The sequence below is a fragment of the Stenella coeruleoalba genome (assembly GCF_951394435.1).
Source record: "Stenella coeruleoalba genome assembly, chromosome: 1".
NCBI classification, from domain to species: domain Eukaryota; kingdom Metazoa; phylum Chordata; class Mammalia; order Artiodactyla; family Delphinidae; genus Stenella; species Stenella coeruleoalba.
The window spans coordinates 120,993,063-121,020,388 of NC_137169.1; the positions used below are offsets into that span (position 1 = coordinate 120,993,063).

Genomic DNA, 27,326 nt, shown 5'->3' on the forward strand with positions numbered 1-27,326 from the left:
GTGCCGGTAGCAGATTAGGGCCTGAAGCCATCCTGCGGTGTTGCGGCCAGCTCACAAGAAAGCGAGTTGAAGAAAGGAGCTCAGGGGCACTGTAATTCACAAACCTGCAGAGTTATAAATGACAGCTATCGTCCAAAAATATACTGAGGTAAGGCTGCCAAGAGGACTTGAAAGCGGGGCAGAATTGCAGGAAACCGATTTCAGGAGGTAGACTGGAATTGCATTGAAAGCATAGGAAAAGAGGCAGAACGTCCACAATGATGCACTTGGCCAAAAAGGGCGTATGCGTTTTTTCCTGAATATATTCAGGAAAAAACGCATACGCCCTTTTTGGGCAACCAAGCAAGCTTGCAAAGGAAATCTGCACTACAATGAAGTCTCTCTTTCCCCCGGTCAAAAGGGTCATCTGAAAAAAGTGTAAAATCCAGAAAGGCAGGACAGGCCATGGAGAACTGGGAGCCTTGTTATGCTGATGGGCGGGATGTAAATTGCCAACAGACACTCGGGAGAAGTGTATGGTGTTTCCTGAAACATCTAAAAAACAAAGCAACAGAACCTAGGGCACTTCCACTTATGGTCCTATAGCTTAGGGAAATTAAAATCAAAAAGACACAGCCACCCCAAAGTTTGGAACGGCTCTGTTTACAAGAACCTCGTTTACAGTAAAAGTTCAACATCGCAGAAAGTGAAAAATGGATAAAGAAGTTGTGGTATTTACTTACAAAGCAATATCACTCAGCAATGAAATCTGTGTCATCAGGCCCTTAGCAGCACAATGAGTGGATTCAGGTATGATCATTCTAACTGAAATAAGTCACACAGAAAAAGAAACATCATAAGATATCAGTAATACACGGAATGTAAACTTGGCTACACAGGAACTGAATTACAGAACAGAACAGGGTCTCAAATTTAGAAAAGCAACTTATGCTTGCTTAAGGGGAAAGGTGAGTTGGGGTGCTGCATAAAACCAGAGATTGAAATGAGCACAGATAAAGTTCCTTAAGCCAAATATGGAATAGACAAGAGCTACTCCTTGCTCAACGAAATGGACTCAACACCGCAAATTAAACGCCTAAGAATGTACCTGATTAGTAAGTATCTTAAAACCTATGGATTGCTATGTCTCCAAAAGAGAATCAAGCATGTTTACAGGGGCATAAACGCAGTAGTGATAGGATTGGAGAGGTTCGGTGAGCAAATGAAGACCCTTTGAAGTCATATTGCATGGTACCCATTCCACGGGTTTCAACTACCCAGGTTTTAGGTATTCTTCCTTCAGCTAAAACATGCATGTGGAACCCAAGTATGATCAACCATGTGAACGGGAGACGTGTTCAAATATGTCTCAGTTTTCCTCCCCTGGTACTCGGGTGCAACATTCCAGACGCTTTACTAACACTCTCCCCACTTGGAGAGTCAGCGCCTTTAACCTCCTGTTTGGCCCAGTTTGCAATTTCTGCGGAAGATGAACAGGAATAGCGAGAACCAATGAGAGACTAGCTGGAGGTGTCTGGACGGGCAAATTTAACTCTCATTTCCCACCAGGAAGAGGAAATAACCAAAGGCTCAGCGTGCCGTGCCAGAACCAGATTAGGGCCTGAAGCCATCCTGCGGTGTTGCGGCCAGGTCACAAGAAAGCGAGTTGAAGAAACGAGCTCAGGGGCACTGTAATTCACAAACCCGCAGAGTTATAAATGACAGCTATTGTCCAAAAATAGACTGAAGTAAGGCTGCCAAGAGGACTTGAAAGCGGGGCAGAATTGCAGGAAACCAATTTCAGGAGGTAGACTGGAATTGCATTGAAAGCATAGGAAAAGAGGCAGAACATCCACAATGATGCACTTGGCCAAAAAGGGCGTATGCGTTTTTTCCTGAATATATTCAGGAAAAAACGCATACGCCCTTTTTGGCCAACCAAGCAAGCTTGCAAAGGAAATCTGCACTACAATGAAGTCTCACTTCCCCCCCCCCCCCCGGTCAAAAGGGCCATCTGAAAAAAGTGTAAAATCCAGAAAGGCAGGACAGGCCATGGAGAACTGGGAGCCTTGTTATGCTGATGGGCGGGATGTAAATTGCCAACAACCACTCGGGAGAAGTGTATGGTGTTTCCTGAAACATCTAAAAAACAAAGCAACAGAGCCTAGGGCACTTCCACTTATGGTCCTATAGCTTAGGGAAATTAAAATCAAAAAGACACAGCCACCCCAAAGTTTGGGACGCCTCTGTTTACAAGAACCTCGTTTACAGTACAAGTTCAACATCGCAGAAAGTGAAAAATGGATAAAGAAGTTGTGGTATTTACTTACAAAGCAATATCACTCAGCAATGAAATCTGTGTCATCAGGCCCTTAGCAGCACAATGAGTGGATTCATGTATGATGATTCTAACTGAAATAAGTCACACAGAAAAAGAAACATCATAAGATATCACTAATACACGGAATGTAAACTTGGCTACACAGGAACTGAATTACAGAACAGAACAGGGTCTCAAATTTAGAAAACCAACTTATGCTTGCTTAAGGGGAAAGGTGAGTTGGGGTGCTGCATAAAACCAGAGATTGAAATGAGCACAGATAAAGTTCCTTAAGCCAAATATGGAATAGACAAGAGCTACTCCTTGCTCAACGAAATGGACTCAACACCGCATATTAAACGCCTAAGAATGTACCTGACTAGTAAGTATCTTAAAACCTATGGATTGCTATGTCTCTGAAAGAGAATCAAGCATGTGTACAGGGGCATAAACGCAGCAGTGATAGGATTGGAGAGGTTCGGTGAGCAAATGAAGACCCTTTGAAGTCATATTGCATGGTACCCATTCCACGGGTTTCAACTACCCAGGTTTTAGGTATTCTTCCTTCAGCTAAAACATGCATGTGGAACCCAAGTATGATCAACCATGTGAACGGGAGACGTGTTCAAATATGTCTCAGTTTTCCTCCCCTGGTACTCGGGTGCAACATTCCAGACGCTTTACTAACACTCTCCCCACTTTGAGAGTCAGCGCCTTTAACCTCCTGTTTGGCCCAGTTTGCAATTTCTGCGGAAGATGAACAGGAATAGCGAGAACCAATGAGAGACTAGCTGGAGGTGTCTGGACGGGCAAATTTAACTCTCATTTCCCACCAGGAAGAGGAATTAACCAAAGGCTCAGCGTGCCGTGCCGGAACCAGATTAGGGCCTGAAGCCATCCTGTGGTGTTGCGGCCAGGTCACAAGAAAGCGAGGTGAAGAAAGGAGCTCAGGGGCACTGTAATTCACAAACCTGCAGAGTTATAAATGACAGCTATCGTCCAAAAATAGACTGAAGTAAGGCTGCCAAGAGGACTTGAAAGCGGGGCAGAATTGCAGGAAACCGATTTCAGGAGGTAGACTGGAATTGCATTGAAAGCATAGGAAAAGAGGCAGAACGTCCACAATGATGCACTTGGCCAAAAAGGGCGTATGCGTTTTTTCCTGAATATATTCAGGAAAAAACGCATACGCCCTTTTTGGCCAACCAAGCAAGCTTGCAAAGGAAATCTGCACTACAATGAAGTCTCACTTCCCCCCGGTCAAAAGGGCCATCTGAAAAAAGTGTAAAATCCAGAAAGGCAGGACAGGCCATGGAGAACTGGGAGCTTTGTTATGCTGATGGGCGGGATGTAAATTGCCAACAACCACTTGGGAGAAGTGTATTGTGTTTCCTGAAACATCTAAAAAACAAAGCAACAGAACCTAGGGCACTTCCACTTATGGTCCTATAGCTTAGGGAAATTAAAATGAAAATGACACAGCCACCCAAAGTTTGGAACGGCTCTGTTTACAAGAACCTCATTTACAGTACAAGTTCAACATCGCAGAAAGTGAAAAATGGATAAAGAAGTTGTGGTATTTACTTACAAAGCAATATCACTCAGCAATGAAATCTGTGTCATCAGGCCCTTAGCAGCACAATGAGTGGATTCAGGTATGATGATTCTAACTGAAATAAGTCACACAGAAAAAGAAACATCATAAGATATCAGTAATACACGGAATGTAAACTTGGCTACACAGGAACTGAATTACAGAACAGAACAGGGTCTCAAATTTCGAAAACCAACTTATGCTTGCTTAAGGGGAAAGGTGAGTTGGGGTGCTGCATAAAACCAGAGATTGAAATGAGCACAGATAAAGTTCCTTAAGCCAAATATGGAATAGACAAGAGCTACTCCTTGCTCAATGAAATGGACTCAAAACCCCATATTAAACGCCTAAGAATGTACCTGACTAGTAAGTATCTTAAAACCTATGGATTGCTATGTCTCCGAAAGAGAATCAAGCATGTGTACAGGGGCATAAACGCAGCAGTGATAGGATTGGAGAGGTTCGGTGAGCAAATGAAGACCCTTTGAAGTCATATTGCATGGTACCCATTCCACGGGTTTCAACTACCCAGGTTTTAGGTATTCTTCCTTCAGCTAAAACATGCATGTGAAACCCAAGTATGATCAACCATGTGAACGGGAGACGTGTTCCAATATGTCTTAGTTTTCCTTCCCTGGTACTCGGGTGCAACATTCCAGACGCTTTACTAACACTCTCCCCACTTGGAGAGTCAGCGCCTTTAACCTCCTGTTTGGCCCAGTTGCAATTTCTGCGGAAGATGAACAGGAATAGCGAAAACCAATGAGAGACTAGCTGGAGGTGTCTGGACGGGCAAATTTAACTCTCATTTCCCACCAGGAAGAGGAAATAACCAAAGGCTCAGCGTGCCGTTCCGGAACCAGATTAGGGCCTGAAGCCATCCTGCGGTGTTGCGGCCAGGTCACAAGAAAGCGAGATGAAGAAACGAGCTCAGGGGCACTGTAATTCACAAACCCGCAGAGTTATAAATGACAGCTATCGTCCAAAAATAGACTGAAGTAAGGCTGCCAAGAGGACTTGAAAGCGGGGCAGAATTGCAGGAAACCGATTTCAGGAGGTAGACTGGAATTGCATTGAAAGCATAGGAAAAGAGGCAGAACATCCACAATGATGCACTTGGCCAAAAAGGGCGTATGCGTTTTTTCCTGAATATATTCAGGAAAAAACGCATACGCCCTTTTTGGCCAACCAAGCAAGCTTGCAAAGGAAATCTGCACTACAATGAAGTCTCACTTCCCCCCCACACCGGTCAAAAGGGCCATCTGAAAAAAGTGTAAAATCCAGAAAGGCAGGACAGGCCATGGAGAACTGGGAGCCTTGTTATGCTGATGGGCGGGATGTAAATTGCCAACAGCCACTCGGGAGAAGTGTATGGTGTTTCCTGAAACATCTAAAAAACAAAGCAACAGAGCCTAGGGCACTTCCACTTATGGTCCTATAGCTTAGGGAAATTAAAATCAAAAAGACACAGCCACCCCAAAGTTTGGGACGCCTCTGTTTACAAGAACCTCGTTTACAGTACAAGTTCAACATCACAGAAAGTGAAAAATGGATAAAGAAGTTGTGGTATTTACTTACAAAGCAATATCACTCAGCAATGAAATCTGTGTCATCAGGCCCTTAGCAGCACAATGAGTGGATTCAGGTATGATGATTCTAACTGAAATAAGTCACACAGAAAAAGAAACATCATAAGATATCAGTAATACACGGAATGGAAACTTGGCTACACAGGAACTGAATTACAGAACAGAACAGGGTCTCAAATTTAGAAAACCAACTTATGCTTGCTTAAGGGGAAAGGTGAGTTGGGGTGCTGCATAAAACCAGAGATTGAAATGAGCACAGATAAAGTTCCTTAAGCCAAATATGGAATAGACAAGAGCTACTCCTTGCTCAACGAAATGGACTCAAAACCGCATATTAAACGCCTAAGAATGTACCTGATTAGTAAGTATCTTAAAACCTATGGATTGCTATGTCTCTGAAAGAGAATCAAGCATGTATACAGGGGCATAAACGCAGCAGTGATAGGATTGGAGAGGTTCGGTGAGCAAATGAAGACCCTTTGAAATCATATTGCATGGTACCCATTCCACGGGTTTCAACTACCCAGGTTTTAGGTATTCTTCCTTCAGCTAAAACATGCATGTGGAACCCAAGTATGATCAACCATGTGAACGGGAGACGTGTTCAAATATGTCTCAGTTTTCTTCCCCTGGTACTCGGGTGCAACATTCCAGACGCTTTACTAACACTCTCCCCACTTGGAGAGTCAGCGCCTTTAACCTCCTGTTTGGCCCAGTTTGCAATTTCTGCGGAAGATGAACAGGAATAGCGAGAACCAATGAGAGGCTAGCTGGAGGTGTCTGGACGGGCAAATTTAACTCTCATTTCCCACCAGGAAGAGGAAATAACCAAAGGCTCAGTGTGCCGTGCCGGAACCAGATTAGGGCCTGAAGCCATCCTGCGGTGTTGTGGCCAGCTCAAAAGAAAGCGAGTTGAAGAAAGCAGCTCAGGGGCACTGTAATTCACAAACCTGCAGAGTTATAAATGACAGCTATCGTCCAAAAATAGCCTGAAGTAAGGCTGCCAAGAGAACTTGAAAGCGGGGCAGAATTGCAGGAAACCGATTTCAGGAGGTAGACTGGAATTGCATTGAAAGCATAGGAAAAGAGACCGAACGTCCACAATGATGCACTTGGCCAAAAACGGCGTATGCGTTTTTTCCTGAATATATTCAGGAAAAAACGCATACGCCCTTTTTGGCCAACCAAGCAAGCTTGCAAAGGAAATCTGCACTACAATGAAGTCTCACTTCCCCCCGGTCAAAAGGGCCATCTGAAAAAAGTGTAAAATCCAGAAAGGCAGGACAGGCCATGGAGAACTGGGAGCCTTGTTATGCTGTAGGGTGGGATGTAAATTGCCAACAACCACTCGGGAGAAGTGTATGGTGTTTCCTGAAACATCTAAAAAACAAAGCAACAGAACCTAGGGCACTTCCACTTATGGTCCTATAGCTTAGGGAATTTAAAATCAAAAAGACACAGCCACCCCAAAGTTTGGAACGGCTCTGTTTACAAGAACCTCGTTTACAGTACAAGTTCAACATCGCAGAAAGTGAAAAATGGATAAAAAAGTTGTGGTATTTACTTACAAAGCAATATCACTCAGCAATGAAATCTGTGTCATCAGGCCCTTAGCAGCACAATGAGTGGATTCAGGTATGATGATTCTAACTGAAATAAGTCACGCAGATAAAGAAACATCATAAGATATCAGTAATACACGGAATGTAAACTTGGCTACACAGGAACTGAATTACAGAACAGAACAGGGTCTCAAATTTCGAAAACCAACTTATGCTTGCTTAAGGGGAAAGGTGAGTTGGGATGCTGCATAAAACCAGAGATTGAAATGAGCACAGATAAAGTTCCTTAAGCCAAATATGGAATAGACAAGAGCTACTCCTTGCTCAACGAAATGGACTCAACACCGCATATTAAACGCCTAAGAATGTACCTGACTAGTAAGTATCTTAAAACCTATGGATTGCTATGTCTCCGAAAGAGAATCAAGCATGTGTACAGGGGCATAAACGCAGCAGTGATAGGATTGGAGAGGTTCGGTGAGCAAATGAAGACCGTTTGAAGTCATATTGCATGGTACCCATTCCACGGGTTTCAAATACCCAGGTTTAAGGTATTCTTCCTTTAGCTAAAACATGCATGTGGAACCCAAGTATGATCAACCATGTGAACAGGAGACGTGTTCAAATATGTCTCAGTTTTCGTACCCTGGTACTCGGGTGCAACATTCCAGACGCTTTACTAACACTCTCCCCACTTGGAGTGTCAGCGCCTTTAACCTCCTGTTTGGCCCAGTTTGCAATTTCTGCGGAAGATGAACAGGAATAGCGAGAACCAATGAGAGACTAGCTGGAGGTGTCTGGACGGGCAAATTTAACTCTCATTTCCCACCAGGAAGAGGAAATAACCAAAGGCTCAGCGTGCCGTGCCGGAACCAGATTAGGGCCTGAAGCAATCCTGCGGTGTTGCGGCCAGGTCACAAGAATGCGAGTTGAAGAAATGAGCTCAGGGGCACTGTAATTCACAAACCCGCAGAGTTATAAATGACAGCTATCGTCCAAAAATAGACTGAAGTAAGGCTGCCAAGAGGACTTGAAAGCGGGGCAGAATTGCAGGAAACCGATTTCAGGATGTAGACTGGAATTGCATTGAAAGCATAGGAAAAGAGGCAGAACGTACACAATGATGCACTTGGCCAAAAAGGGCGTATGCGTTTTTTCCTGAATATATTCAGGAAAAAACGCATACACACTTTTTGGCCAACCAAGCAAGCTTGCAAAGGAAATCTGCACTACAATGAAGTCTCACTTCCCCCCGGTCAAAAGGGCCATCTGAAAAAAGTGTAAAATCCAGAAAGGCAGGACAGGCCATGGAGAACTGGGAGCCTTGTTATGCTGATGGGCGGGATGTAAATTGCCAACAGCCACTCTGGAGAAGTGTATGGTGTTTCCTGAAACATCGAAAAAACAAAGCAACAGAGCCTAGGGCACTTCCACTTATGGTCCTATAGCTTAGGGAAATTAAAATCAAAAAGACACAGCCACCCCAAAGTTTGGAATGGCTCTGTTTACAAGAACCTCGTTTACAGTACAAGTTCAACATCGCAGAAAGTGAAAAATGGATAAAGAAGTTATGGTACTTACGTACAATGCAGTATCACTCTGCAATGAAATCTATGTCATCAGGCCCGTAGCAGCATAATGAGTGGATTCAGGTACGATGATTAAAACTGAAATAAGTCACACAGAAAAAGAAACATCATAAGATATCAGTAATACACGGAATGTAAACTTGGCTACACAGGAACTGCATTCCAAAACAGAACAGGGTCTCAAATTTAGAAAACCAACTTATGCTTGCTTAAGGGGAAAGGTGAGTTGGGGTGCTGCATAAAACCAGAGATTGAAATGAGCACAGATAAAGTTCCTTAAGCCAAATATGGAATAGACAAGAGCTACTCCTTGCTCAACAAAATGGACTCAAAACCCCATATTAAACGCCTAAGAATGTACCTGACTACTAAGTATCTTAAAACCTATGGATTGCTATGTTTCCAAAAGAGAATCAAGCGTGTGTACAGGGGCATAAACGCAGCAGTGATAGGATTGGAGAGGTTTGGTGAGCAAATGAAGACCCTTTGAAGTCATATTGCATGGTACCCATTCCACGGGTTTCAACTACCCAGGTTTTAGGTATTCTTCCTTCAGCTAAAACATGCATGTGGAACCCAAGTATGATCAACCATGTGAACGGGAGACGTGTTCAAATATGTCTCAGTTTTCTTACCCTGGTACGCGGGTGCAACATTCCAGACGCTTTACTAACACTCTCCCTACTTGGAGAGTCAGTGCCTTTAACCTCCTGTTTGCCCCAGTTTGCAATTTCTGCGGAAGATGAACAGGAATAGCGAGAACCAATGAGAGACTAGCTGGAGGTGTCTGGACGGGCAAATTTAACTCTCATTTCCCACCAGGAAGAGGAATTAACCAAAGGCTCAGCGTGACGTGCCGGAACCAGATTAAGGCCTGAAGCCATCCTGCGGTGTTGCGGCCAGCTCAAAAGAAAGCGAGTTGAAGAAAGGAGCTCAGGGGCACTGTAATTCACAAACCTGCAGAGTTATAAATGACAGCTATCGTCCAAAAATAGACTGAAGTAAGGCTGCCAAGAGGACTTGAAAGCGGGGCAGAATTGCAGGAAACCGATTTCAGGAGGTAGACTGGAATTGCATTGAAAGCATAGGAAAAGAGGCAGAACGTCCACAATGATGCACTTGGCCAAAAAGGGCATATGCGTTTTTTCCTGAATATATTCAGGAAAAAACGCATACGCCCTTATTGGCCAACCAAGCAAGCTTGCAAAGGAAATCTGCACTACAATGAAGTCTCACATCTCCCCGGTCAAAAGGGCCATCTGAAAAAAGTGTAAAATCCAGAAAGGCAGGACAGGCCATGGAGAACTGGGAACCTTGTTATGCTGAAGGGTGGGATGTAAATTGCCAACAAACACTCGGGAGAAGTGTATGGTGTTTCCTGAAACATCTAAAAAACAAAGCAACAGAGCCTAGGGCACTTCCACTTATGGTCCTATAGCTTAGGGAATTTAAAATCAAAAAGACACAGCCACCCCAAAGTTTCGAACGGCTCTGTTTACAAGAACCTCGTTTACAGTAAAAGTTCAACATCGCAGAAAGTGAAAAATGAATAAAAAAATTTGTGGTATTTACTTACAAAGCAATATCACTCAGCAATGAAATCTGTGTCATCAGGCCCTTAGCAGCACAATGAGTGGATTCAGGTATGATGATTCTAACTGAAATAAGTCACACAGAAAAAGAAACATCATAAGATATCAGTAATACACGGAATGTAAACTTGGCTACACAGGAACTGAATTACAGAACAGAACAGGGTCTCAAATTTAGAAAACCAACTTATGCTTGCTTAAGGTGAAAGGTGAGTTGGGGTGCTGCATAAAACCAGAGATTGAAATGAGCACAGATAAAGTTCCTTAAGCCAAATATGGAATAGACAAGAGCTACTCCTTGCTCAATGAAATGGACACAAAACCCCATATTAAACGCCTAACAATGCACCTGACTAGTAAGTATCTTAAAACCTATGGATTGCTATGTCTCCGAAAGAGAATCAAGCATGTGTACAGGGGCATAAACGCAGCAGTGATAGGATTGGAGAGGTTCGGTGAGCAAATAAAGACCCTTTGAAGTCATATTGCATGGTACCCATTCCACGGGTTTCAACTATCCAGGTTTAAGGTATTCTTCCTTCATCTAAAACATGCATGTGGAACCTAGAGTATGATCAACCATGTGATCGGGAGACGTGTTCAAATATGTCTCAGTTTTCGTACCCTGGTACTCGGGTGCAACATTCCAGACGCTTTACTAACACTCTCCCCACTTGGAGAGTCAGTCCCTTTAACTTCCTGTTTGGCCCAGTTTGCAATTTCTGCGGAAGATGAACAGGAATAGCGAGAACCAATGAAAGACTAGCTGGAGGTGTCTGGATGGGCAAATTTAACTCTCATTTCCCACCAGGAAGAGGAATTAACCAAAGGCTCAGCGTGCTGTGCCGGAACCAGATTAGAGCCTGAAGACATCCTGCGGTGTTGCGGCCAGGTCACAAGAAAGCGAGTTGAAGAAAGGAGCTCAGGAGCACTGTAATTCACAAACCTGCAGAGTTATAAATGACAGCTATCGTCCAAAAATAGACTGAAGTAAGGCTGCCAAGAGGACTTGAAAGCGGGGCAGAATTGCAGGAAACCGATTTCAGGAGGTAGACTGGAATTGCATTGAAAGCATAGGAAAAGAGGCAGAACGTCCACAATGATGTACTTGGCCAAAAAGGGCGTCTGCGTTTTTTCCTGAATATATTCAGGAAAAAACGCATACGCCCTTTTTGGCCAACCAAGCAAGCTTGCAAAGGAAATCTGCACTACAATGAAGTCTCACTTCCCCCCGGTCAAAAGGGCCATCTGAAAAAAGTGTAAAATCCAGAAAGGCAGGACAGGCCATGGAGAACTGGAAGCCTTGTTATGCTGATGGGCGGGATGTAAATTGCCAACAACCACTCGGGAGAAGTGTATGGTGTTTCCTGAAACATCTAAAAAACAAAGCAACAGAGCCTAGGGCACTTCCACTTATGGTCCTATAGCTTAGGGAATTTAAAATCAAAAAGACAAGCCACCCCAAAGTTTCGAACGGCTCTGTTTACAAGAACCTCGTTTACAGTACAAGTTCAACATCGCAGAAATTGAAAAATGGATAAAGAAGTTGTGGCATTTACTTACAAAGCAATATCACTCAGCAATGAAATCTGTGTCATCAGGCCCTTAGCAGCACAATGAGTGGATTCAGGTATGATGATTCTAACTGAAATAAGTCACACAGAAAAAGAAACATCATAAGATATCAGTAATACACGGAATGTAAACTTGGCTACACAGGAACTGAATTACAGAACAGAACAGGGTCTCAAATTTAGAAAACCAACTTATGCTTGCTTAAGGGGAAAGGTGAGTTGGGGTGCTGCATAAAACCAGAGATTGAAATGAGCACAGATAAAGTTCCTTAAGCCAAATATGGAATAGACAAGAGCTACTCCTTGCTCAACGAAATGGACTCAAAACCCCATATTAAACGCCTAAGAATGTACCTGACTAGTAAGCATCTTAAAACCTATGGATTTCTATGTCTCCAAAAGAGAATCAAGCGTGTGTACAGGGGCATAAACGCAGCAGTGATAGGATTGGAGAGGTTCGGTGAGCAAATGAAGACCCTTTGAAGTCATATTGCATGGTACCCATTACACGGGTCTCAACTCTCCAGGTTTAAGGTATTCTTCCTTCAGCTAAAACATGCATGTGGAACCCAGAGTATGATCAACCATGTGAACGGGAGACGTGTTCAAATATGTCTCAGTTTTCCTCCCCTGGTACTCAGGTGCAACATTCCAGACGCTTTACTAACACTCTCCCGACTTGGAGAGTCAGCGCCTTTAACCTCCTGTTTGGCCCAGTTTGCAATTTCTGCGGAAGAAGAACAGGAATAGGGAGAACCAATGAGAGGCTAGCTGGAGGTGTCTGGACGGGCAAATTTAACTCTCATTTCCCACCAGGAAGAGGAAATAACCAAAGGCTCAGCGTGCCGTGCCGGAACCAGATTAGGGCCTGAAGCATCCTGCGGTGTTGTGGCCAGGTCACAAGAAAGCGAGTTGAAGAAAGGAGCTCAGGGGCACTGCAATTCACAAAACTGCAGAGTTATAAATGACAGCTATCGTCCAAAAATAGACTGAAGTAAGGCTGCCAAGAGGACTTGAAAGCGGGGCAGAATTGCAGGAAACCGATTTCAGGAGGTAGACTGGAATTGCATTGAAAGCATAGGAAAAGAGGCAGAACGTCCACAATGATGCACTTGGCCAAAAAGGGCGTATGCGTTTTTTCCTGAATATATTCAGGAAAAAACGCATACGCACTTTTTGGCCAACCAAGCAAGCTTGCAAAGGAAATCTGCACTACAATGAAGTCTCACTTCTCCCCGGTCAAAAGGGCCATCTGGAAAAAGTGTAAAATCCAGAAAGGCAGGACAGGCCATGGAGAACTGGGAGCCTTGTTATGCTGATGGGCGGGATGTAAATTGCCAACAGACACTCAGGAGAAGTGTATGGTGTTTCCTGAAACATCTAAAAAACAAAGCAACAGAGCCTAGGGCACTTCCGCTTATGGTCCTATAGCTTAGGGAAATTAAAATAAAAAAGACACAGCCACCCCAAAGTTTGGGACGCCTACGTTTACAAGAACCTCGTTTACCGTACAAGTTCAATATCACACTAAGTGAAAAATGGATAAAGAACTTGTGGTACTTACGTACAATGCAGTATCACTCAGCAATGAAATCTATGTCATCAGGCCCTTAGCAGCATAATGAGTGGATTCGGGTAAGGTGATGCTAACTGAAATAAGTCACACAGAAAAAGAAACATCAAAAAATATCACTAATACATGGAATTTAAACTTTGCTACAGAGGAACTGAATTACAAAACAGAACAGGGTCTCAAATTTAGAAAACCAACTTATGCTTGCTTAAGGGGAAAGGTGAGTTGGGGTGCTGCATAAAACCAGAGATTGAAATGAGCACAGATAAAGTTCCTTAAGCCAAATATGGAATAGACAAGAGCTACTCCTTGCTCAACGAAATGGACTCAAAACCCCATATTAAACGCCTAAGAATGTACCTGACTAGTAAGTATCTTAAATCCTATGGATTGCTATGCCTCCAAAAGAGAATCAAGCGTGTGTACAGGGGCATAAACGCAGCAGTGATAGGATTGGAGAGATTCGGTGAGCAAATGAAGACCCTTTGAAGTCATATTGCATGGTACCCATTACACGGGTCTCAACTCTCCAGGTTTAAGGTATTCTTCCTTCAGCTAAAACATGCATGTGGAACCCAGAGTATGATCAACCATGTGAACGGGAGACGTGTTCAAATATGTCTCAGTTTTCCTCCCCTGGTACTCGGGTGCAACATTCCAGACGCTTTACTAACACTCTCCCGACTTGGAGAGTCAGTCCCTTTAACCTCCTGTTTGGCCCAGTTTGCAATTTCTGCGGAAGATGAACAGGAATAGCGAGAACCAATGAGAGGCTAGCTGGAGGTGTCTGGACGGGCAAATTTAACTCTCATTTCCAACCAGGAAGAGGAATTAACCAAAGGCTCAGCATGCCGGGCCGGAACCAGATTAGGGCCTGAAGCCATCCTGCGGTGTTGCGGCCAGGTCACAAGAAAGCGAGTTGAAGAAAGGAGCTCAGGGGCACTGTAATTCACAAACCTGCAGAGTTATAAATGACAGCTATCGTCCCAAAATAGACTGAAGTAAGGCTGCCAAGAGGACTTGAAAGCGGGGCAGAATTGCAGGAAACCGATTTCAGGAGGTAGACTGGAATTGCATTGAAAGCATAGGAAAAGAGGCAGAACGTCCACAATGATGCACTTGGCCAAAAAGGGCGTATGCGTTTTTTCCTGAATATATTCAGGAAAAAACGCATACGCCCTTTTTGGCCAACCAAGCAAGCTTGCAAAGGAAATCTGCACTACAATGAAGTCTCACTTCCCCCCGGTCAAAAGGGCCATCTGAAAAAAGTGTAAAATCCAGAAAGGCAACAGGCCATTGAGAACTGGGAGCCTTGTTATGCTGATGGGCGGGATGTCAATTGCCAACAGACACTTGGGAGAAGTGTATGGTGTTTCCTGAAACATCTATAAAACAAAGCAACAGAGCCTAGGGCATTTCCACTTATGGTCCTATAGCTTAGGGAAATTAAAATCAAAAAGACACAGCCACCCCAAAGTTTGGAACAGCTCTGTTTACAAGAACCTCGTTTAAAGTACAAGTTCAACATCGCAGAAAGTGAAAAATGGATAAAGAAGTTGTGGTATTCACTTACAAAGCAATATCACTCAGCAATGAAATCTATGTCATCAGGCCCTTAGCAGCACAATGAGTGGATTCAGGTATGATGATTCTAACTGAAATAAGTCACACAGAAAAAGAAACATCATAAGATATCAGTAATACACGGAATGGAAACTTGGCTACACAGGAACTGAATTACAGAACAGAACAGGGTCTCAAATTTAGAAAACCAACTTATGCTTGCTTAAGGGGAAAGGTGAGTTGGGGTGCTGCATAAAACCAGAGATTGAAATGAGCACAGATAAAGTTCCTTAAGCCAAATATGGAATAGACAAGAGCTACTCCTTGCTCAACGAAATGGACTCAACACCGCATATTAAACGCCTAAGAATGTACCTGACTAGTAAGTATCTTAAAACCTATGGATTGCTATGTCTCCGAAAGAGAATCAAGCATGTGTACAGGGGCATAAACGAAGCAGTGATAGGATTGGAGAGGTTCGGTGAGCAAATGAAGACCCTTTGAAGTCATATTGCATGGTACCCATTACACGGGTCTCAACTCTCCAGGTTTAAGGTATTCTTCCTTCAGCTAAAACATGCATGTGGAACCCAGAGTATGATCAACCATGTGAACGGGAGACGTGTTCAAATATGTCTCAGTTTTCCTCCCCTGGTACTCAGGTGCAACATTCCAGACGCTTTACTAACACTCTCCCGACTTGGAGAGTCAGCGCCTTTAACCTCCTGTTTGGCCCAGTTTGCAATTTCTGCGGAAGAAGAACAGGAATAGGGAGAACCAATGAGAGGCTAGCTGGAGGTGTCTGGACGGGCAAATTTAACTCTCATTTCCCACCAGGAAGAGGAAATAACCAAAGGCTCAGCGTGCCGTGCCGGAACCAGATTAGGGCCTGAAGCATCCTGCGGTGTTGTGGCCAGGTCACAAGAAAGCGAGTTGAAGAAAGGAGCTCAGGGGCACTGCAATTCACAAAACTGCAGAGTTATAAATGACAGCTATCGTCCAAAAATAGACTGAAGTAAGGCTGCCAAGAGGACTTGAAAGCGGGGCAGAATTGCAGTAAACCGATTTCAGGAGGTAGACTGGAATTGCATTGAAAGCATAGGAAAAGAGGCAGAACGTCCACAATGATGCACTTGGCCAAAAAGGGCGTATGCGTTTTTTCCTGAATATATTCAGGAAAAAACGCATACGCACTTTTTGGCCAACCAAGCAAGCTTGCAAAGGAAATCTGCACTACAATGAAGTCTCACTTCTCCCCGGTCAAAAGGGCCATCTGGAAAAAGTGTAAAATCCAGAAAGGCAGGACAGGCCATGGAGAACTGGGAGCCTTGTTATGCTGATGGGCGGGATGTAAATTGCCAACAGACACTCAGGAGAAGTGTATGGTGTTTCCTGAAACATCTAAAAAACAAAGCAACAGAGCCTAGGGCACTTCCGCTTATGGTCCTATAGCTTAGGGAAATTAAAATCAAAAAGACACAGCCACCCCAAAGTTTGGGACGCCTCCGTTTACAAGAACCTCGTTTACCATACAAGTTCAATATCACACTAAGTGAAAAATGGATAAAGAACTTGTGGTACTTACGTACAATGCAGTATCACTCAGCAATGAAATCTATGTCATCAGGCCCTTAGCAGCATAATGAGTGGATTCGGGTAAGGTGATGCTAACTGAAATAAGTCACACAGAAAAAGAAACATCAAAAAATATCACTAATACATGGAATTTAAACTTTGCTACAGAGGAACTGAATTACAAAACAGAACAGGGTCTCAAATTTAGAAAACCAACTTATGCTTGCTTAAGGGGAAAGGTGAGTTGGGGTGCTGCATAAAACCAGAGATTGAAATGAGCACAGATAAAGTTCCTTAAGCCAAATATGGAATAGACAAGAGCTACTCCTTGCTCAACGAAATGGACTCAAAACCCCATATTAAACGCCTAAGAATGTACCTGACTAGTAAGTATCTTAAAACCTATGGATTGCTATGCCTCCAAAAGAGAATCAAGCGTGTGTACAGGGGCATAAACGCAGCAGTGATAGGATTGGAGAGATTCGGTGAGCAAATGAAGACCCTTTGAAGTCATATTGCATGGTACCCATTACACGGGTCTCAACTCTCCAGGTTTAAGGTATTCTTCCTTCAGCTAAAACATGCATGTGGAACCCAGAGTATGATCAACCATGTGAACGGGAGACGTGTTCAAATATGTCTCAGTTTTCCTCCCCTGGTACTCGGGTGCAACATTCCAGACGCTTTACTAACACTCTCCCGACTTGGAGAGTCAGTCCCTTTAACCTCCTGTTTGGCCCAGTTTGCAATTTCTGCGGAAGATGAACAGGAATAGCGAGAACCAATGAGAGGCTAGCTGGAGGTGTCTGGACGGGCAAATTTAACTCTCATTTCCAACCAGGAAGAGGAATTAACCAAAGGCTCAGCATGCCGGGCCGGAACCAGATTAGGGCCTGAAGCCATCCTGCGGTGTTGCGGCCAGGTCACAAGAAAGCGAGTTGAAGAAAGGAGCTCAGGGGCACTGTAATTCACAAACCTGCAGAGTTATAAATGACAGCTATCGTCCCAAAATAGACTGAAGTAAGGCTGCCAAGAGGACTTGAAAGCGGGGCAGAATTGCAGGAAACCGATTTCAGGAGGTAGACTGGAATTGCATTGAAAGCATAGGAAAAGAGGCAGAACGTCCACAATGATGCACTTGGCCAAAAAGGGCGTATGCGTTTTTTCCTGAATATATTCAGGAAAAAACGCATACGCCCTTTTTGGCCAACCAAGCAAGCTTGCAAAGGAAATCTGCACTACAATGAAGTCTCACTTCCCCCCGGTCAAAAGGGCCATCTGAAAAAAGTGTAAAATCCAGAAAGGCAACAGGCCATTGAGAACTGGGAGCCTTGTTATGCTGATGGGCGGGATGTCAATTGCCAACAGACACTTGGGAGAAGTGTATGGTGTTTCCTGAAACATCTATAAAACAAAGCAACAGAGCCTAGGGCATTTCCACTTATGGTCCTATAGCTGAGGGAAATTAAAATCAAAAAGACACAGCCACCCCAAAGTTTGGAACAGCTCTGTTTACAAGAACCTCGTTTAAAGTACAAGTTCAACATCGCAGAAAGTGAAAAATGGATAAAGAAGTTGTGGTATTCACTTACAAAGCAATATCACTCAGCAATGAAATCTATGTCATCAGGCCCTTAGCAGCACAATGAGTGGATTCAGGTATGATGATTCTAACTGAAATAAGTCACACAGAAAAAGAAACATCATAAGATATCAGTAATACACGGAATGGAAACTTGGCTACACAGGAACTGAATTACAGAACAGAACAGGGTCTCAAATTTAGAAAACCAACTTATGCTTGCTTAAGGGGAAAGGTGAGTTGGGGTGCTGCATAAAACCAGAGATTGAAATGAGCACAGATAAAGTTCCTTAAGCCAAATATGGAATAGACAAGAGCTACTCCTTGCTCAACGAAATGGACTCAACACCGCATATTAAACGCCTAAGAATGTACCTGACTAGTAAGTATCTTAAAACCTATGGATTGCTATGTCTCCGAAAGAGAATCAAGCATATGTACAGGGGCATAAACGAAGCAGTGATAGGATTGGAGAGGTTTGGTGAGCAAATGAAGACCCTTTGAAGTCATATTGCATGGTACCCATTCCACGGGTTTCAACTACCCAGGTTTTAGGTATTCTTCCTTCAGCTAAAACATGCATGTGGAACCCAAGTATGATCAACCATGTGAACGGGAGACGTGTTCAAATATGTCTCAGTTTTCCTCCCCTGGTACTCGGGTGCAACATTCCAGACGCTTTACTAACACTCTCCCCACTTGGAAAGTCAGCGCCTTTAACCTCCTGTTTGGCCCAGTTTGCAATTTCTGCGGAAGATGAACAGGAATAGCGAGAACCAATGAGAGGCTAGCTGGAGGTGTCTGGACGGGCAAATTTAACTCTCATTTCCCACCAGGAAGAGGAAATAACCAAAGGCTCAGTGTGCCGTGCCGGAACCAGATTAGGGCCTGAGCCATCCTGCGGTGTTGCGGCCAGCTCAAAAGAAAGCGAGTTGAAGAAAGGAGCTCAGGGGCACTGTAATTCACAAACCTGCAGAGTTATAAATGACAGCTATCGTCCAAAAATAGACTGAAGTAAGGCTGCCAAGAGGACTTGAACGCGGGGCAGAATTGCAGGAAACCGATTTCAGGAGGTAGACTGGAATTGCATTGAAAGCATAGGAAAAGAGGCAGAACGTCCACAATGATGCACTTGGCCAAAAAGGGCGTATGCGTTTTTTCCTGAATATATTCAGGAAAAAACGCATACGCACTTTTTGGCCAACCAAGCAAGCTTGCAAAGGAAATCTGCACTACAATGAAGTCTCACTTCTCCCCGGTCAAAAGGGCCATCTGGAAAAAGTGTAAAATCCAGAAAGGCAGGACAGGCCATGGAGAACTGGGAGCCTTGTTATGCTGATGGGCGGGATGTAAATTGCCAACAGACACTCAGGAGAAGTGTATGGTGTTTCCTGAAACATCTAAAAAACAAAGCAACAGAGCCTAGGGCACTTCCGCTTATGGTCCTATAGCTTAGGGAAATTAAAATAAAAAAGACACAGCCACCCCAAAGTTTGGGACGCCTACGTTTACAAGAACCTCGTTTACCGTACAAGTTCAATATCACACTAAGTGAAAAATGGATAAAGAACTTGTGGTACTTACGTACAATGCAGTATCACTCAGCAATGAAATCTATGTCATCAGGCCCTTAGCAGCATAATGAGTGGATTCGGGTAAGGTGATGCTAACTGAAATAAGTCACACAGAAAAAGAAACATCAAAAAATATCACTAATACATGGAATTTAAACTTTGCTACAGAGGAACTGAATTACAAAACAGAACAGGGTCTCAAATTTAGAAAACCAACTTATGCTTGCTTAAGGGGAAAGGTGAGTTGGGGTGCTGCATAAAACCAGAGATTGAAATGAGCACAGATAAAGTTCCTTAAGCCAAATATGGAATAGACAAGAGCTACTCCTTGCTCAACGAAATGGACTCAAAACCCCATATTAAACGCCTAAGAATGTACCTGACTAGTAAGTATCTTAAATCCTATGGATTGCTATGCCTCCAAAAGAGAATCAAGCGTGTGTACAGGGGCATAAACGCAGCAGTGATAGGATTGGAGAGATTCGGTGAGCAAATGAAGACCCTTTGAAGTCATATTGCATGGTACCCATTACACGGGTCTCAACTCTCCAGGTTTAAGGTATTCTTCCTTCAGCTAAAACATGCATGTGGAACCCAGAGTATGATCAACCATGTGAACGGGAGACGTGTTCAAATATGTCTCAGTTTTCCTCCCCTGGTACTCGGGTGCAACATTCCAGACGCTTTACTAACACTCTCCCGACTTGGAGAGTCAGTCCCTTTAACCTCCTGTTTGGCCCAGTTTGCAATTTCTGCGGAAGATGAACAGGAATAGCGAGAACCAATGAGAGGCTAGCTGGAGGTGTCTGGACGGGCAAATTTAACTCTCATTTCCAACCAGGAAGAGGAATTAACCAAAGGCTCAGCATGCCGGGCCGGAACCAGATTAGGGCCTGAAGCCATCCTGCGGTGTTGCGGCCAGGTCACAAGAAAGCGAGTTGAAGAAAGGAGCTCAGGGGCACTGTAATTCACAAACCTGCAGAGTTATAAATGACAGCTATCGTCCCAAAATAGACTGAAGTAAGGCTGCCAAGAGGACTTGAAAGCGGGGCAGAATTGCAGGAAACCGATTTCAGGAGGTAGACTGGAATTGCATTGAAAGCATAGGAAAAGAGGCAGAACGTCCACAATGATGCACTTGGCCAAAAAGGGCGTATGCGTTTTTTCCTGAATATATTCAGGAAAAAACGCATACGCCCTTTTTGGCCAACCAAGCAAGCTTGCAAAGGAAATCTGCACTACAATGAAGTCTCACTTCCCCCCGGTCAAAAGGGCCATCTGAAAAAAGTGTAAAATCCAGAAAGGCAACAGGCCATTGAGAACTGGGAGCCTTGTTATGCTGATGGGCGGGATGTCAATTGCCAACAGACACTTGGGAGAAGTGTATGGTGTTTCCTGAAACATCTATAAAACAAAGCAACAGAGCCTAGGGCATTTCCACTTATGGTCCTATAGCTTAGGGAAATTAAAATCAAAAAGACACAGCCACCCCAAAGTTTGGAACAGCTCTGTTTACAAGAACCTCGTTTAAAGTACAAGTTCAACATCGCAGAAAGTGAAAAATGGATAAAGAAGTTGTGGTATTCACTTACAAAGCAATATCACTCAGCAATGAAATCTATGTCATCAGGCCCTTAGCAGCACAATGAGTGGATTCAGGTATGATGATTCTAACTGAAATAAGTCACACAGAAAAAGAAACATCATAAGATATCAGTAATACACGGAATGGAAACTTGGCTACACAGGAACTGAATTACAGAACAGAACAGGGTCTCAAATTTAGAAAACCAACTTATGCTTGCTTAAGGGGAAAGGTGAGTTGGGGTGCTGCATAAAACCAGAGATTGAAATGAGCACAGATAAAGTTCCTTAAGCCAAATATGGAATAGACAAGAGCTACTCCTTGCTCAACGAAATGGACTCAACACCGCATATTAAACGCCTAAGAATGTACCTGACTAGTAAGTATCTTAAAACCTATGGATTGCTATGTCTCCGAAAGAGAATCAAGCATGTGTACAGGGGCATAAACGAAGCAGTGATAGGATTGGAGAGGTTCGGTGAGCAAATGAAGACCCTTTGAAGTCATATTGCATGGTACCCATTACACGGGTCTCAACTCTCCAGGTTTAAGGTATTCTTCCTTCAGCTAAAACATGCATGTGGAACCCAGAGTATGATCAACCATGTGAACGGGAGACGTGTTCAAATATGTCTCAGTTTTCCTCCCCTGGTACTCAGGTGCAACATTCCAGACGCTTTACTAACACTCTCCCGACTTGGAGAGTCAGCGCCTTTAACCTCCTGTTTGGCCCAGTTTGCAATTTCTGCGGAAGAAGAACAGGAATAGGGAGAACCAATGAGAGGCTAGCTGGAGGTGTCTGGACGGGCAAATTTAACTCTCATTTCCCACCAGGAAGAGGAAATAACCAAAGGCTCAGCGTGCCGTGCCGGAACCAGATTAGGGCCTGAAGCATCCTGCGGTGTTGTGGCCAGGTCACAAGAAAGCGAGTTGAAGAAAGGAGCTCAGGGGCACTGCAATTCACAAAACTGCAGAGTTATAAATGACAGCTATCGTCCAAAAATAGACTGAAGTAAGGCTGCCAAGAGGACTTGAAAGCGGGGCAGAATTGCAGGAAACCGATTTCAGGAGGTAGACTGGAATTGCATTGAAAGCATAGGAAAAGAGGCAGAACGTCCACAATGATGCACTTGGCCAAAAAGGGCGTATGCGTTTTTTCCTGAATATATTCAGGAAAAAACGCATACGCACTTTTTGGCCAACCAAGCAAGCTTGCAAAGGAAATCTGCACTACAATGAAGTCTCACTTCTCCCCGGTCAAAAGGGCCATCTGGAAAAAGTGTAAAATCCAGAAAGGCAGGACAGGCCATGGAGAACTGGGAGCCTTGTTATGCTGATGGGCGGGATGTAAATTGCCAACAGACACTCAGGAGAAGTGTATGGTGTTTCCTGAAACATCTAAAAAACAAAGCAACAGAGCCTAGGGCACTTCCGCTTATGGTCCTATAGCTTAGGGAAATTAAAATCAAAAAGACACAGCCACCCCAAAGTTTGGGACGCCTCCGTTTACAAGAACCTCGTTTACCATACAAGTTCAATATCACACTAAGTGAAAAATGGATAAAGAACTTGTGGTACTTACGTACAATGCAGTATCACTCAGCAATGAAATCTATGTCATCAGGCCCTTAGCAGCATAATGAGTGGATTCGGGTAAGGTGATGCTAACTGAAATAAGTCACACAGAAAAAGAAACATCAAAAAATATCACTAATACATGGAATTTAAACTTTGCTACAGAGGAACTGAATTACAAAACAGAACAGGGTCTCAAATTTAGAAAACCAACTTATGCTTGCTTAAGGGGAAAGGTGAGTTGGGGTGCTGCATAAAACCAGAGATTGAAATGAGCACAGATAAAGTTCCTTAAGCCAAATATGGAATAGACAAGAGCTACTCCTTGCTCAACGAAATGGACTCAAAACCCCATATTAAACGCCTAAGAATGTACCTGACTAGTAAGTATCTTAAAACCTATGGATTGCTATGCCTCCAAAAGAGAATCAAGCGTGTGTACAGGGGCATAAACGCAGCAGTGATAGGATTGGAGAGATTCGGTGAGCAAATGAAGACGCTTTGAAGTCATATTGCATGGTACCCATTCCACGGGTCTCAACTCTCCAGGTTTAAGGTATTCTTCCTTCAGCTAAAACATGCATGTGGAACCCAGAGTATGATCAACCATGTGAACGGGAGACGTGTTCAAATATGTCTCAGTTTTCCTCCCCTGGTACTCGGGTGCAACATTCCAGACGCTTTACTAACACTCTCCCGACTTGGAGAGTCAGTCCCTTTAACCTCCTGTTTGGCCCAGTTTGCAATTTCTGCGGAAGATGAACAGGAATAGCGAGAACCAATGAGAGGCTAGCTGGAGGTGTCTGGACGGGCAAATTTAACTCTCATTTCCAACCAGGAAGAGGAATTAACCAAAGGCTCAGCATGCCGGGCCGGAACCAGATTAGGGCCTGAAGCCATCCTGCGGTGTTGCGGCCAGGTCACAAGAAAGCGAGTTGAAGAAAGGAGCTCAGGGGCACTGTAATTCACAAACCTGCAGAGTTATAAATGACAGCTATCGTCCCAAAATAGACTGAAGTAAGGCTGCCAAGAGGACTTGAAAGCGGGGCAGAATTGCAGGAAACCGATTTCAGGAGGTAGACTGGAATTGCATTGAAAGCATAGGAAAAGAGGCAGAACGTCCACAATGATGCACTTGGCCAAAAAGGGCGTATGCGTTTTTTCCTGAATATATTCAGGAAAAAACGCATACGCCCTTTTTGGCCAACCAAGCAAGCTTGCAAAGGAAATCTGCACTACAATGAAGTCTCACTTCCCCCCGGTCAAAAGGGCCATCTGAAAAAAGTGTAAAATCCAGAAAGGCAACAGGCCATTGAGAACTGGGAGCCTTGTTATGCTGATGGGCGGGATGTCAATTGCCAACAGACACTTGGGAGAAGTGTATGGTGTTTCCTGAAACATCTATAAAACAAAGCAACAGAGCCTAGGGCATTTCCACTTATGGTCCTATAGCTTAGGGAAATTAAAATCAAAAAGACACAGCCACCCCAAAGTTTGGAACAGCTCTGTTTACAAGAACCTCGTTTAAAGTACAAGTTCAACATCGCAGAAAGTGAAAAATGGATAAAGAAGTTGTGGTATTCACTTACAAAGCAATATCACTCAGCAATGAAATCTATGTCATCAGGCCCTTAGCAGCACAATGAGTGGATTCAGGTATGATGATTCTAACTGAAATAAGTCACACAGAAAAAGAAACATCATAAGATATCAGTAATACACAGAATGGAAACTTGGCTACACAGGAACTGAATTACAGAACAGAACAGGGTCTCAAATTTAGAAAACCAACTTATGCTTGCTTAAGGGGAAAGGTGAGTTGGGGTGCTGCATAAAACCAGAGATTGAAATGAGCACAGATAAAGTTCCTTAAGCCAAATATGGAATAGACAAGAGCTACTCCTTGCTCAACGAAATGGACTCAACACCGCATATTAAACGCCTAAGAATGTACCTGACTAGTAAGTATCTTAAAACCTATGGATTGCTATGTCTCCGAAAGAGAATCAAGCATGTGTACAGGGGCATAAACGAAGCAGTGATAGGATTGGAGAGGTTCGGTGAGCAAATGAAGACCCTTTGAAGTCATATTGCATGGTACCCATTACACGGGTCTCAACTCTCCAGGTTTAAGGTATTCTTCCTTCAGCTAAAACATGCATGTGGAACCCAGAGTATGATCAACCATGTGAACGGGAGACATGTTCAAATATGTCTCAGTTTTCCTCCCCTGGTACTCAGGTGCAACATTCCAGACGCTTTACTAACACTCTCCCGACTTGGAGAGTCAGCGCCTTTAACCTCCTGTTTGGCCCAGTTTGCAATTTCTGCGGAAGAAGAACAGGAATAGGGAGAACCAATGAGAGGCTAGCTGGAGGTGTCTGGACGGGCAAATTTAACTCTCATTTCCCACCAGGAAGAGGAAATAACCAAAGGCTCAGCGTGCCGTGCCGGAACCAGATTAGGGCCTGAAGCATCCTGCGGTGTTGTGGCCAGGTCACAAGAAAGCGAGTTGAAGAAAGGAGCTCAGGGGCACTGCAATTCACAAAACTGCAGAGTTATAAATGACAGCTATCGTCCAAAAATAGACTGAAGTAAGGCTGCCAAGAGGACTTGAAAGCGGGGCAGAATTGCAGGAAACCGATTTCAGGAGGTAGACTGGAATTGCATTGAAAGCATAGGAAAAGAGGCAGAACGTCCACAATGATGCACTTGGCCAAAAAGGGCGTATGCGTTTTTTCCTGAATATATTCAGGAAAAAACGCATACGCACTTTTTGGCCAACCAAGCAAGCTTGCAAAGGAAATCTGCACTACAATGAAGTCTCACTTCTCCCCGGTCAAAAGGGCCATCTGGAAAAAGTGTAAAATCCAGAAAGGCAGGACAGGCCATGGAGAACTGGGAGCCTTGTTATGCTGATGGGCGGGATGTAAATTGCCAACAGACACTCAGGAGAAGTGTATGGTGTTTCCTGAAACATCTAAAAAACAAAGCAACAGAGCCTAGGGCACTTCCGCTTATGGTCCTATAGCTTAGGGAAATTAAAATCAAAAAGACACAGCCACCCCAAAGTTTGGGACGCCTCCGTTTACAAGAACCTCGTTTACCATACAAGTTCAATATCACACTAAGTGAAAAATGGATAAAGAACTTGTGGTACTTACGTACAATGCAGTATCACTCAGCAATGAAATCTATGTCATCAGGCCCTTAGCAGCATAATGAGTGGATTCGGGTAAGGTGATGCTAACTGAAATAAGTCACACAGAAAAAGAAACATCAAAAAATATCACTAATACATGGAATTTAAACTTTGCTACAGAGGAACTGAATTACAAAACAGAACAGGGTCTCAAATTTAGAAAACCAACTTATGCTTGCTTAAGGGGAAAGGTGAGTTGGGGTGCTGCATAAAACCAGAGATTGAAATGAGCACAGATAAAGTTCCTTAAGCCAAATATGGAATAGACAAGAGCTACTCCTTGCTCAACGAAATGGACTCAAAACCCCATATTAAACGCCTAAGAATGTACCTGACTAGTAAGTATCTTAAAACCTATGGATTGCTATGCCTCCAAAAGAGAATCAAGCGTGTGTACAGGGGCATAAACGCAGCAGTGATAGGATTGGAGAGATTCGGTGAGCAAATGAAGACCCTTTGAAGTCATATTGCATGGTACCCATTACACGGGTCTCAACTCTCCAGGTTTAAGGTATTCTTCCTTCAGCTAAAACATGCATGTGGAACCCAGAGTATGATCAACCATGTGAACGGGAGACGTGTTCAAATATGTCTCAGTTTTCCTCCCCTGGTACTCGGGTGCAACATTCCAGACGCTTTACTAACACTCTCCCGACTTGGAGAGTCAGTCCCTTTAACCTCCTGTTTGGCCCAGTTTGCAATTTCTGCGGAAGATGAACAGGAATAGCGAGAACCAATGAGAGGCTAGCTGGAGGTGTCTGGACGGGCAAATTTAACTCTCATTTCCAACCAGGAAGAGGAATTAACCAAAGGCTCAGCATGCCGGGCCGGAACCAGATTAGGGCCTGAAGCCATCCTGCGGTGTTGCGGCCAGGTCACAAGAAAGCGAGTTGAAGAAAGGAGCTCAGGGGCACTGTAATTCACAAACCTGCAGAGTTATAAATGACAGCTATCGTCCCAAAATAGACTGAAGTAAGGCTGCCAAGAGGACTTGAAAGCGGGGCAGAATTGCAGGAAACCGATTTCAGGAGGTAGACTGGAATTGCATTGAAAGCATAGGAAAAGAGGCAGAACGTCCACAATGATGCACTTGGCCAAAAAGGGCGTATGCGTTTTTTCCTGAATATATTCAGGAAAAAACGCATACGCACTTTTTGGCCAACCAAGCAAGCTTGCAAAGGAAATCTGCACTACAATGAAGTCTCACTTCCCCCCGGTCAAAAGGGCCATCTGAAAAAAGTGTAAAATCCAGAAAGGCAACAGGCCATTGAGAACTGGGAGCCTTGTTATGCTGATGG

At 43.8% G+C, this 27,326-nt stretch overlaps 1 long non-coding RNA gene across 35 annotated transcripts in view; it reads right to left on the minus strand.

Moving 5' to 3' along the window:
* Positions 1–566: 566 nt before the first annotated feature.
* Positions 567–27,326, minus strand: part of LOC307186525 — a 2,785,769-nt gene continuing 2,759,009 nt past the window's right edge. For all 35 annotated transcript variants that reach the window (XR_013828351.1, XR_013828352.1, XR_013828362.1 and 32 more), the window contains one exon: positions 567–804. This is a non-coding gene — a long non-coding RNA (uncharacterized lncRNA). The remainder of the gene's footprint in view (positions 805–27,326) is intronic.